We start from the raw sequence: 11,154 nt of genomic DNA on the forward strand, positions 1-11,154 counted from the left end.
AGAAAAGATAAGAATTGAATCAACATTAGAATTTTTGGAGCAGGTTTAATAGCATGTAAATCAGTTAATTGGAATTGACGATATAGTGGCTATAGTGCAGTAATAGTATGGTTCTTATTTGCATAATATGGTCCCAAAACACCACGTTTTTTTTTGGCGAAATGGGCATTTTTAGTTTTTTAATAATATTTTTGATAGCATACCATTTTCAAAATCTTTCATATTCCGGAATAACCTTTCAAAAATTCAAAAAAATGTTCACTTTTTTCCAAGCCGAAGACATGCAATTTTTTTCTTATTATTAATTTGTATCTATGAATATTGAAATATGTACGTTTTCTCAATTTTGATTTTTTGAGGTCCTATACGAATCACATTCCACAGCTTTAACACATAAAATCGCATTTTTTTAAAAAACAGGCGAATATTGCGTTTATTTGAAACGTATAATACGTGTAACACCTATTGTACGATGTTATGTACATCATGCGAAGTACATCTGACGAGTTATAAATTAAGCACATTTGATATTTGTTCGTTTGACGGTGGAGGCAAAGTTTTCGTAAAATTCGAGTATTCCAGCTGTTGCTGATAGCGACTTGTTTATTCTAACCTTATTCGTCTAAGAAAATATTACGACAGATACGAGTATATGATTTTTATGATGATTTTATTTCTCGCATTGCCACACTTCGAACGATTGTTAAAAATTGATATAAAATAATGAGAAATCGTACGATGAATATTCAGTTTGCAAAAACAATAATTCGTTCGAGGTTCAACGATGTATTCCTGTAACTTTGCGATGAACTTGGTAAAAACTTTACTTGTCAGCTGGTTGATTTTTATGCTCGTCGAAAATGCTGTCTCATCAAGTAAGTGAAAAATATCTAATTGTCGACTTGTTTTCTAATTCGTTTTCCCCAATATCGGCAAAAAGGTACTACCTATGTACCTATTCAAATACAAATTATTACAATTTGACGAACATTTCAGAGGAAGCTGTGTTGCACCGACTAGCTGATACAGCCCCATTGGCTGTGATAAAAAAACACGACTCATCCTTACAACTTGCAATACCTCACGCATACCAATCAATCAACCATCTTTCTAGTTATAATTACGATGATTCTGAAGACAAAAATGGCCCTAAAGAAAAAATGATGATTGCGTGCCCTGCGTATGGAAAAAAGCAATTACAAGTGGAAACGAATAGGAAAACTGGTGTTTTGACGACACACAAAGAAACGCTACTTTTTCTGCACGAGTACAAAGACCGACACATACTCTGCAATTCGCCAGATTTCGTACCCTCTATTAATAAAGTTGAAGAAAATAGTGACGACCACGTAAAGCATTGCAACCAATTGCACGCAGATATGTATGAAGTCGGATACCCAGTAAGTCTTCTACAGGAACACAACTGACGTTTTAACAACAGGTATTATTTACTTCTCTTTCTTCTTCTTATTTTAGGTATCAAACGACCAAGAGGGAAATGTAATTTAATTTACAATTATTATGAAATATTTTTTTTTCTTTTTGAATTAATGTACATTATACATGGACGAACATTTATACAATTTTTATCATCTCTTTTTTTGCGTTAATCAATTTCTTTTTCTTTTGAATTCAAAACAAATGCAGGATATTCAGTTTTTATCCACTTATAAAATATGCTATTCAAAGATTAAAGGTAAAGAGGCTACACTATACTCAATTCACCGTATCGAATCACCTGATCTGCTGTTTATGAATATAATAAAAGAACTTCCTGATCTTCAACCATTGGCGTCTGCTTATGAATCTGTTTTGGATTCCAGTTTAAGCACTAACAGTTCTTTGAAGGCACGGTAAGCTGTGAACATCTATCCCAATATTTCAAATTTTTCATCTGACATGTTTGATTTAATTGATGCTGAGCTAGATTGAAAAATCATGTACTGAGACTCACATTACCAACATTTCGAATGTGGAAGTTCAATTCGAAATTATTGAAAAATTTAAAAAAATGTATGGGCCAGAATCAAAAATCAAGTTGATATTCAAATTTAGCTACTCAAAATCCAAGGCAAGATATGTTGCATAACATTAAGTCCAGAATTCCATGTAAATTCGACAAGTTTATGTTGAGGCAAGATCCCTGAAGGTATCCACTAGCCACCTACCTTAACGTGGAAACTTCAGAGTTCATACTGAAAAATTTAGGGATTTTGCCAAGTTTGATAATTTATTTGTAACTGGGAAGGTTTAACATTACTGATCGTCCAATTTCAATTTGATTCGACATGGATTTGCCAAATAAGCTACCTATCTTTGAATTCGGCGCAGGATTACTATCAACATCAGTTTGTTGGAATTGACGATATGCCAAACAAATCATGGAGACAGACAACTTCCTTTCTTTTCAATTATACTGCCATCACTAGAAATAAAGATTTATACAAGGGCATGATCAGATCTGATTGGTACATTAGACTGTACAGTTACAAAGTAAATAATTATTTCTTCATTTAAAAAATTGTTACACAGTTGGTATCACATTTTAAACCACACGAATGATATTTTTGTTTTCCTTATACAGAAAAACAAACCGTTGAATTTGTACTCAGGTACGCATCAAACAGTGATAAAAGACACTTCGCCATACATGCACGAATCGCAGCCTGTTGATTCATTTTGGAGGGTTATTTTAGATGATGCCGGTAACGCCATTATTTTGGTAACCCAGCATACTCGAATGAAATGTGACCAAGATTATCTATGCGGAAAAAATCGTCAAGTAAAAACATATGAGGAAGGAGGCTGCATATATTCCTGTTCGCTCGATGCTTATGAAAATCTACTCCAAGTGCTGGGTTTGCCACAGTTGAACATTACTGGAGATTTGGATTTCACCCTTCAAACAGACAAAACTAAGAAAAGGACTGCAGATGGACGTGATACTTCGAATTTAAAACCCTCTCAAACCACTGATATTATCGAATTCTTGGACAACAACAATTTTGAGAATGCCCTGTTAAACATTGATAGGAATATTTTTAAAAATGGGGGTTTTCGAATTGAATCACCCTAATCATGATACTGGTGATCAGGACTTTAAAGTACGCTGTAAATATCGATTTGATGTTATCAAAATTTTTAATACTTCCATGTTTTCAGTAAGCTGTTGGATTCATTTTTCGTTTTCGTTTGCCTTTGCAAGCAATATTAGAATAAAAATGTTTAGTATTATAAAAGATTGTGAAGTTTGTATCCTACCTTTAAGGAAACGTCTCGAAGTGTCTTTGACGTATAATACCATTTATTCATCGCAGACCAATTAGCGATTAACGCGCTGACGAAGAGAACAGGGAAGGAGAAATTGCTTAGGTAAGTTGGAAAATACGTCGAGTCAGGATATTAAGAAAGTTTTCAAATTTCCCTTGCCTCGACGACGATGACGGTGGTAAACAACAGTTCCGCTGAGCTTTTCCGCTCGTCGAACGTCGGCTTGAGCCAAAATACTCCTTTTACGTCTCCCGACTGGTGACTAAAGCGTGGTACATACAATGTAGCCAAAATTATTACTAAAGGGTTAATTTAGGTTAATTATGAAATTTGTCGGAGAATTGGCATTGTGAATTTAGCTTGAAAGTCGCGACATTGCGTTCGTCTTCAATTCTTTCGCCAATATGTATTTTTTTTCTTCTCCCCCCCCCCTCATACATTTAATGCTTTCAGTGTTGAAAAGAAGATCAAACTAATGAAAGAAGCGAAGGGAGTAGAGAAAAAAAAAACGAAAAATCGAAGATCAGATGTACTCTAAGGTGGATCCAAAAAAATTGACGATTTTGACAATTCAGTGGAGACATATCAATATTTTGGAAGATATCATCCTTTGATCTGGAGAAATATTTTGAAATACAGTGGTGTTATCTTTTGGTCACTATTTCAAAAAATTGAAGAATACGGTCATGAAAACTCATCTAATTTTGTTGGTTTATTGAAATTTGCAATAATGACACACATATTAGCACAACTGCGTTCCAATATATTTCCTTAGTGCAAGAAAGTGATATCTTTCGATATTTTGGAATAATTAATGCAAAGCAGATTTCGTTCGTATCGTTTGTAGATGGTTCTTCATGTTGTAAAAGAAGTAGATCAATTTCTTTACGCCGGCAGATACCACAAAACGATTCGAGCACCTTCTGACAGGGTGTCTAACAAAATCTGAAAACTGAAAAAGGACCTTTGAAGGATCTTTTAGGAAGAAGATGCAGCTAGCCGCGAATCCGGGTAGAACGCCGCTCAAAGTGAAAACGGCAACAGAAACCGCAGGTGGTTGAGCAATCACGCAATGATGCAGCGGGTCCATGAAATAAGGCACCACATTAGGTATGGAAATACACCTTTTTCGGTTATAGATTTCGTAGTTTTGACGGTGATGTGACTTTTTCATTTCAGTTATATAATGAAATGGAATCAAAAAAATGGTGGGAAAATGTCTATTTTGCGTTTTAAAATGAATATGAGGTAAAAAATAACGTAAATTGGCGGTACCATTATATGTATTATTTTCTTATTGAAGTAAGTTCTGTTATGAGGTTTTAGACCTAATAATTGAAATTGCTTATCACCAATAATTTCATTGCATTGATCATTCGTTCTTCAATTACATAATTATGAAATATTAATACATGTTTGCTTTTTCAGTGTGTGTTGTTCACATCGTGATTGCAGTTAGTTGATGAAACAAACATCACACCATTCTATTTAAATAACAATAAAAATCTGGGATATTCAGTTGTTGCTGGAATCCATCTTCACTGATGTCAACTGCACGTACGTAACAATACAAATTTTCGTACGATACATAATAATAGGTAAACTACTTTAACTATTACACCTCTCCACAATCCACCTGCAGTATAGTCAATTTGTACAAATCGCCCAATTTCACTTTAATGGTGAATGGAATAATTCATAGAATTGGAATGGATAGAGAGTCGCAGTCAGGATCAAAATAATTATATAGGTGTGTGCTGATCATAGACAAAACAGGTGAGTTTTGTTGTAAATTATAATGTATCTGTTTAATGGTGTAGTTGTATTGTATATTTATTAATTGTACTCATTAATTGTTTTGTAGGATCATTTGTGTTTCGCGATTTTGATCCGTACAAAACATATGAAGTGTGTCATGAGTACAAAATTGAAGTTGCAGTTACAATATCGAAAAAAAAAGAAATTGCTGGCAGACAAAAAATATGACGGAGAACTCGGAATGCGTTCTGGTGGACAAAATGCCCGACGGATGCTACAAAGTAAGAACTGTATGTGCCAATTAATTGTAAGTACTCTCTAAATTTGAAACAGTGAAATTTCAAATTTAGAGAGTAGGTACTTATACCATATTTTTGCATTTGAAAATTGATTATTTATTTCTGTAGATGAATGACAAAAAAGTTTTATGACCTCACTGTGATGATACAGCTATTTCGAACAGATATCGTCCGAAGAAGTGATAAAAGTTCAACATCAATAATAATAAAGTAAGTAAGTAAGTATGTTTTTTTATTATTGAAATTGCACGAAAAATATCTTCATTTTTTTCGCGATCCAGCCTAATACCTACAGTTTTTTTTGAAACGTGAGGTAAATGCTATTAAAATAAATGCCTATAATAAACAAATTCTGGAGCACTTCAAATCAAATATGGATATGCAATTTATCGTTGATGTATATAGTTGTGCTCAGTATTACTTCAATCGGGCGGCAGCAGCCGACTGTCTTAGAGGGATTGCCCTACAAGGAGTAATTCTCACTAATGACGCTCAAGACTTCATAGAAGGACTTGATAACGCGGCTACTTCTGTGACCAAACCTTGCGTTTTCTGATATTACCCAATTAAAAATCAAATAACTAAATAATTACTTACTTAATTCAGTTTTTTCTTGACATCAGGCATTAAGTACTGTTCAATCTGCAAATATTTTTGAAGAACTAGTTCATATTGGTGAGGTAGCTTGTTATACCTTCTGTTGGCTACCGCGACAGGATGGTAAAAAATGAACGACCGTATTTGTGTCAAAAAATGATTTGTTTGGCGTTAGAACGAGGCAGAAAAAACAGTCGTCGAGCCGATAAACTCGCAATCGCGAATGGAGAATCGGAGATCGTCTCGGCTCGGTAATTGTTAAGGCCTCATCAACTTGTACACATTGTTCGCGAGAGGTATTGTGAGTGATGCATCATGTTGAATGCAAAACCATCTCCTGAGAAATTACCGCCCACAGATCGAGCAGTTATCACCACTCACTACGAGTTCATTTACAAATTATGGTTTGGTGTCATCTTGATGCCAAAATTTCGAACTCCTTGGAGTGGGACTAGAAAATTGAAAACGATGAATACGTTCCCATCATGACAGATTGAGAGCCTGCACCTCAAAATTTATTGAAAATCATTCATTGCAACTGTAAAAATATGACAAATTTATGCACTGGAAGTACACCTATGTATCAGTACGCGGTTAGTGCCGTGGAACTGCGTGAGAAAATTTTAAGAAACCAGTTTGTGATGAAGATTAGAATGTTGTGGTATGCGGTCTTGTGATTTTTGACCAACAGAACTGATTTTGCTTAAAATTTGACACAGATATCCTTCCACCCTGTCCCTCGCCAATTGCAAGGATTTCTGGATTTCTATTGTACAATGTAGTAAGTAGCTATTTAAATTTATTTTAATCTTAAAATTTTATAAAAATTGGTGTATTTTGGCAAAATTTTGAAAAATGCATTTTTTTTCAACATTTCACGCTCAAAATCGGAGCGTAACATTAAAATTCGAAAAAATAAAGTACAAGATATTCGTACACAGCGTGAAATTCTAATGCTTTTTGACACCTCATTTTTGCAATTTTTACTTCAACTCATTTAAAGGAAGTGGGGCGCCCAAGATGTGTGCATGCGTGGACACCTTCTATATGATGCATTGAGCCAAAAAAAACTTTGTGTAACAATAAATTTTTTCTGGATAACATGCTGAATTGCTGAATCGCCCTGCACAGGTTTCATTCATTTTTCTTGAAATCTTGATACCTGTAGTCAATAGGTATCAGCATTCCGCACCTTCTAGTGCTGGTGATAATATTTCGAATGAGAGGTCCAAGTAATGAAATCTTTGTGGGTATGGTAATAAAAAAGTTTATTTTGTTGCAGATCGACCAAACACACGACATGTATAACACCAGGGAACGATTTTGAACTTTTTTTTGGTGTTTGGGTTGAGAATGGGCTTACTCGATAGAGCAACCCAAAACAAAAAACAGAGTGAGTTTTTTAAATTTGAGTTGTTTTCTGTGGTCAGGAGAGAGTGTCAAAGTTGCAAAAAATGACCGTTTTTGCCCTACTTCAAGAGTTTGTAACGACATCCGTATTGTTCTGCGATAAAAACCAAGGTCATTTTCGGATTCTACGCACTATTTCCAGTAAAATAATTTCCCCGATTCTTGATTTTCGAAGTTTCAAGCGCATAAGACTGATTTTTCAAAAGATGAAAAATTCAATTTGAACTTCGGGCGAACACAATTCCGCGCCACGATTACGTCGTGGAGTAATGCCAGCGTCGCGCGCTCCGAGTTTCAAAATATTATACAAATGAAAATCTCCGCATGCGGTTGAAACTTTGAAAATCAAAAATCGGGGAATGTAGTTAATTTAAAAAAGTGCCTATAATCCGAAAATAACCTTGGTTTTTTTTCGCAAAAAAATACTGATGTCGCTACAAACTCTTGAAGTAGGGCAAAAACTGCCATCTTTGATCATCTCTTCTGAACACAAAAACAACTAAAATTTAAAAACCTAACTCTGTTTTTTGTTTTAGGGTCTAAAGTATCGATTAAGTCCATTTTCAACCCGAACACAAATTTACCATTGCCTAGAGTAATCGTTTTTTTCTTTCAATTTTCAGGAAAATTATTTCTTTTTAGAAAAAAATACTATGGCCCAGCCGGTGAAATATTACGCAACGAGCGTCCTTATTTTTTCAATAGGCATACATCAAACCAACAATACATACACAATTCTACATATGTATCTACACGACCCATGAAATTCGACTGATCGTCTCTACTGTAGGAACCTTTATGTCTATAGCTACGTAATCAAAATTAATAATTTTGCAGGATCGTATTATGTTTAAAAAGACCAACCGAATATGATGGCGCCGGTCAACTAGAAATACAATACGAGTTTACCGCGGAACCACCAAATTGTCCGTTTCCCAATTTAATAGTAGTGTTCGAGAAAGAAAAAACCGCAATAGAAAATTAAAATTAAAAATAAATTAGAACGTATTCCCTTATAGAGAGGGTGTAACCAAAACTCGATCGAACCACAAATTTGAATTTCGATTGTATTATAATGAACTAACTATTAAACGGTAGTTTTTCAATCGTGTAGGAATTTTTTCAAGTCCAACATATTGTATGTAGACTTACAAATATTTCAATGCACTGAAATTAAAATAGGTACAGAAAAATAAAACCCATCTCGAGTCCAAAATTATCCGCTGGGATCTCGAATTAAAATACTTCATCGTAGATGCAGTTCGACATTTCATACACGCGTTAAAAGCCGCATTGTTGGCTTCGTGAATTATACCTAATTAAACGTTGACCATGTAATGGCGACCGTGATCCTTTAAATGAATTTGCATAAAAATACACCGAGCCATTAACATAAACCGAACTCGTCAATTAGACGACCACATCACACAAGTCGGATGTTACTGCAGATTGTCATTACTGAAGATGTATATACTCGCACGAGTCTCTTACGTAACCTCTAATTTCAAGTAATTGATTCGTGACATTGTTTTAAAACAATGTTCTCATAGTTTGAATGTAATTAAGTATACGTTAATATTGTGTAATAATTTAAAATTTCAGTGAACCAAATACGTAGGTAGGTAGTGCCAATGATAAGCATATACGAGCATGAAAGTCGATTCGCGACAAGGGTGGTAGGTCCTACAAGTGGAGAGGGAAGATTCATTTCTGAAGACCCAAGAAAATGTGTGGAAAAGCTACAGAGTTCTGTTTTGTGACGCACATTTTTTTGACACTCGGCTAGTGCAGAGGGTTAACGAGGATCGATTCAGATCAAATCTAAAAGCAGACAGCTTCCCTTATGTTGGAGTAAAAATTTCACAATATGTTCTGTATTGACTGCAAAAAGTGAAGAGGGAAGATTTATTTCTGAGGTTCCAAGAAGAAAATGTGCGGAGAGCTTATGCGGATCGATTGAGATTAAATCTATAAGCAAAGAGCTCCCTTTGTTCGAGTACTAATTTAACTAACACCATCTGGAGAGATATCCTTTGAAGGTAATCTATTTGGTGGATGAGCAAGTGATATTTCAATAATGTAACATTGTATCTGTAATAAAAACAATACACTTCGTGAGGCAAATTTCTTATATTTTTTTTCCACATCCTACTAAAAATGAATTCATATATACCTATTTACACAGACGTCATGTAATAACACTTGAACTGTATAAATTGCATTCGAATCGCATTATTATTTTATTTGGAATTTTTGAAGAATCTATACTCTAAATTGAATAACAAATTGTAACTTTTATATCGGACTTTTCTACTACGCCCAGATTGTAAAATGGTGGAGTGAATTCGTTTTCTTTTTTTCGTATTCTTCACCAAAACGCGTTCTTTGGTAATCTTTGATTTCAGATAACAATTCTTGATTGAGAGTTTTCTGAAATCTACCAACCAACAGAATAATACTTATCGATGAATTTCAGCTCTTATAAACTAGAGTGGAAAGGAAAGCTATTCACGATAACTATCAGTACTTACTATAGATATTTGATACTCTGGGTATGAATTTTGGTAACGTTGAATAGTTTGAGGAGCACCGCCGTTAAAGGGCATTATTATCGAAGTATTTGCCATTTTAGAAAGTTATTGAAATTACGCGAGTTGATGTCGTTGACAGAGGATTGCTCCAACACTACTCAATGAAATGTTATACGTACTTGAAAGTATTCCTAACAAGTTGACGTTGCCCATTTTTCGATTTTTTCCTTTTGAGTGAAAATATAACCATTGAAAAATACTCTCAGATGATGCTAAATTTGCAATGACGGTAAAATTGATAATACAAAAATAATGTATTCTTAGGCAGGGCAGCTTTTTTGTTATTTTTTTTGTCTGAGTGGAAGATGGAGCTATTTGATTGGCATCCTACTTTGGAGGGTAAGAGCGTTGTCAGCTAGTTCTTGGCTTACCCATAACTCTGATCCGTCATCGGTTTGCTCTCATTTTTTCTTTACTTACTGCGTTGGCACTTTTGGCCATTTTAAGCAGATCATTGTACTTTGACAACATGTTGAAATTTTCTTTTCTTTTTCTATTATTTGTGTATATAAAGTAATTTGTTCATATTTCTTGTTGCATTTCCATAGACGCTATACGCCGAGGAAATAACAGAACATAAGAAAGCAAAATTGTTGCTACTGCAGAAACAATTGTTTTGATTTCAAATAGGTACTCTTTTGGGTTTGTGTTTCATTTGTATTGTGAATTTACACATATCTTGCAAATCTTTACCGATTGATCAACCAAAACCAGCGGGAAAGCTGGTTGAATTTTTGAGCAAATAATCACTTTGAGGTTAACGCAGCATGGCTGAACTGGTCTTTATGCCAAGACTAAGTGAAGCTAAGGGTGTAAATGTACCCTGTAAATTTTAAATCTCTATACTACTGAATGACGTAATGAGCAGATCATCTTTTCACTATGCCGAAAATGACATCAGTTTCAAGTCAAGACTTATCTCATTCACGACTTTTGTTTCTGTCAGCCTTGTGTACCTTAAAAGCAGCCAAACAGTGAAGGATGTCCTCTCTCGACCAACTTTCTGTACAATAGTTGACCAAAGTTCCAGCAATACGTACTCTTGAGAAACTCCAAACATCAATAACGAAATAGAAAAAAAAACGAAAAAAGAAAAAGCTCTTCGATAAAACCTCATTGCAACGAACGAGGACAACGTCTTTTCAGAAATTATTATCGTCTTCGTTTTAACACAGCGCGGACTATCGTAAAAATCAAATGGAAAAATTGTCAGCCTATGAAACCAATTT

At 34.6% G+C, this 11,154-nt stretch overlaps 1 long non-coding RNA gene across 2 annotated transcripts; it reads left to right on the forward strand.

Moving 5' to 3' along the window:
* The first annotated feature begins 761 nt into the window (after nucleotides 1-761).
* On the forward strand, nucleotides 762-1,598 carry LOC135844920 (uncharacterized). Of its 2 annotated transcripts, XR_010558670.1 has the most exons (3): nucleotides 762-875; nucleotides 997-1,400; nucleotides 1,477-1,598. It is a non-coding gene; the product is annotated as an uncharacterized LOC135844920 (long non-coding RNA). The 2 variants fall into 2 exon arrangements; XR_010558669.1 differs by having other exon boundaries at nucleotides 997-1,598.
* Nucleotides 1,599-11,154: the final 9,556 nt, after the last annotated feature.

Source organism: Planococcus citri, chromosome 4 (genome assembly GCF_950023065.1).
Source record: "Planococcus citri chromosome 4, ihPlaCitr1.1, whole genome shotgun sequence".
Lineage (NCBI taxonomy): Eukaryota > Metazoa > Arthropoda > Insecta > Hemiptera > Pseudococcidae > Planococcus > Planococcus citri.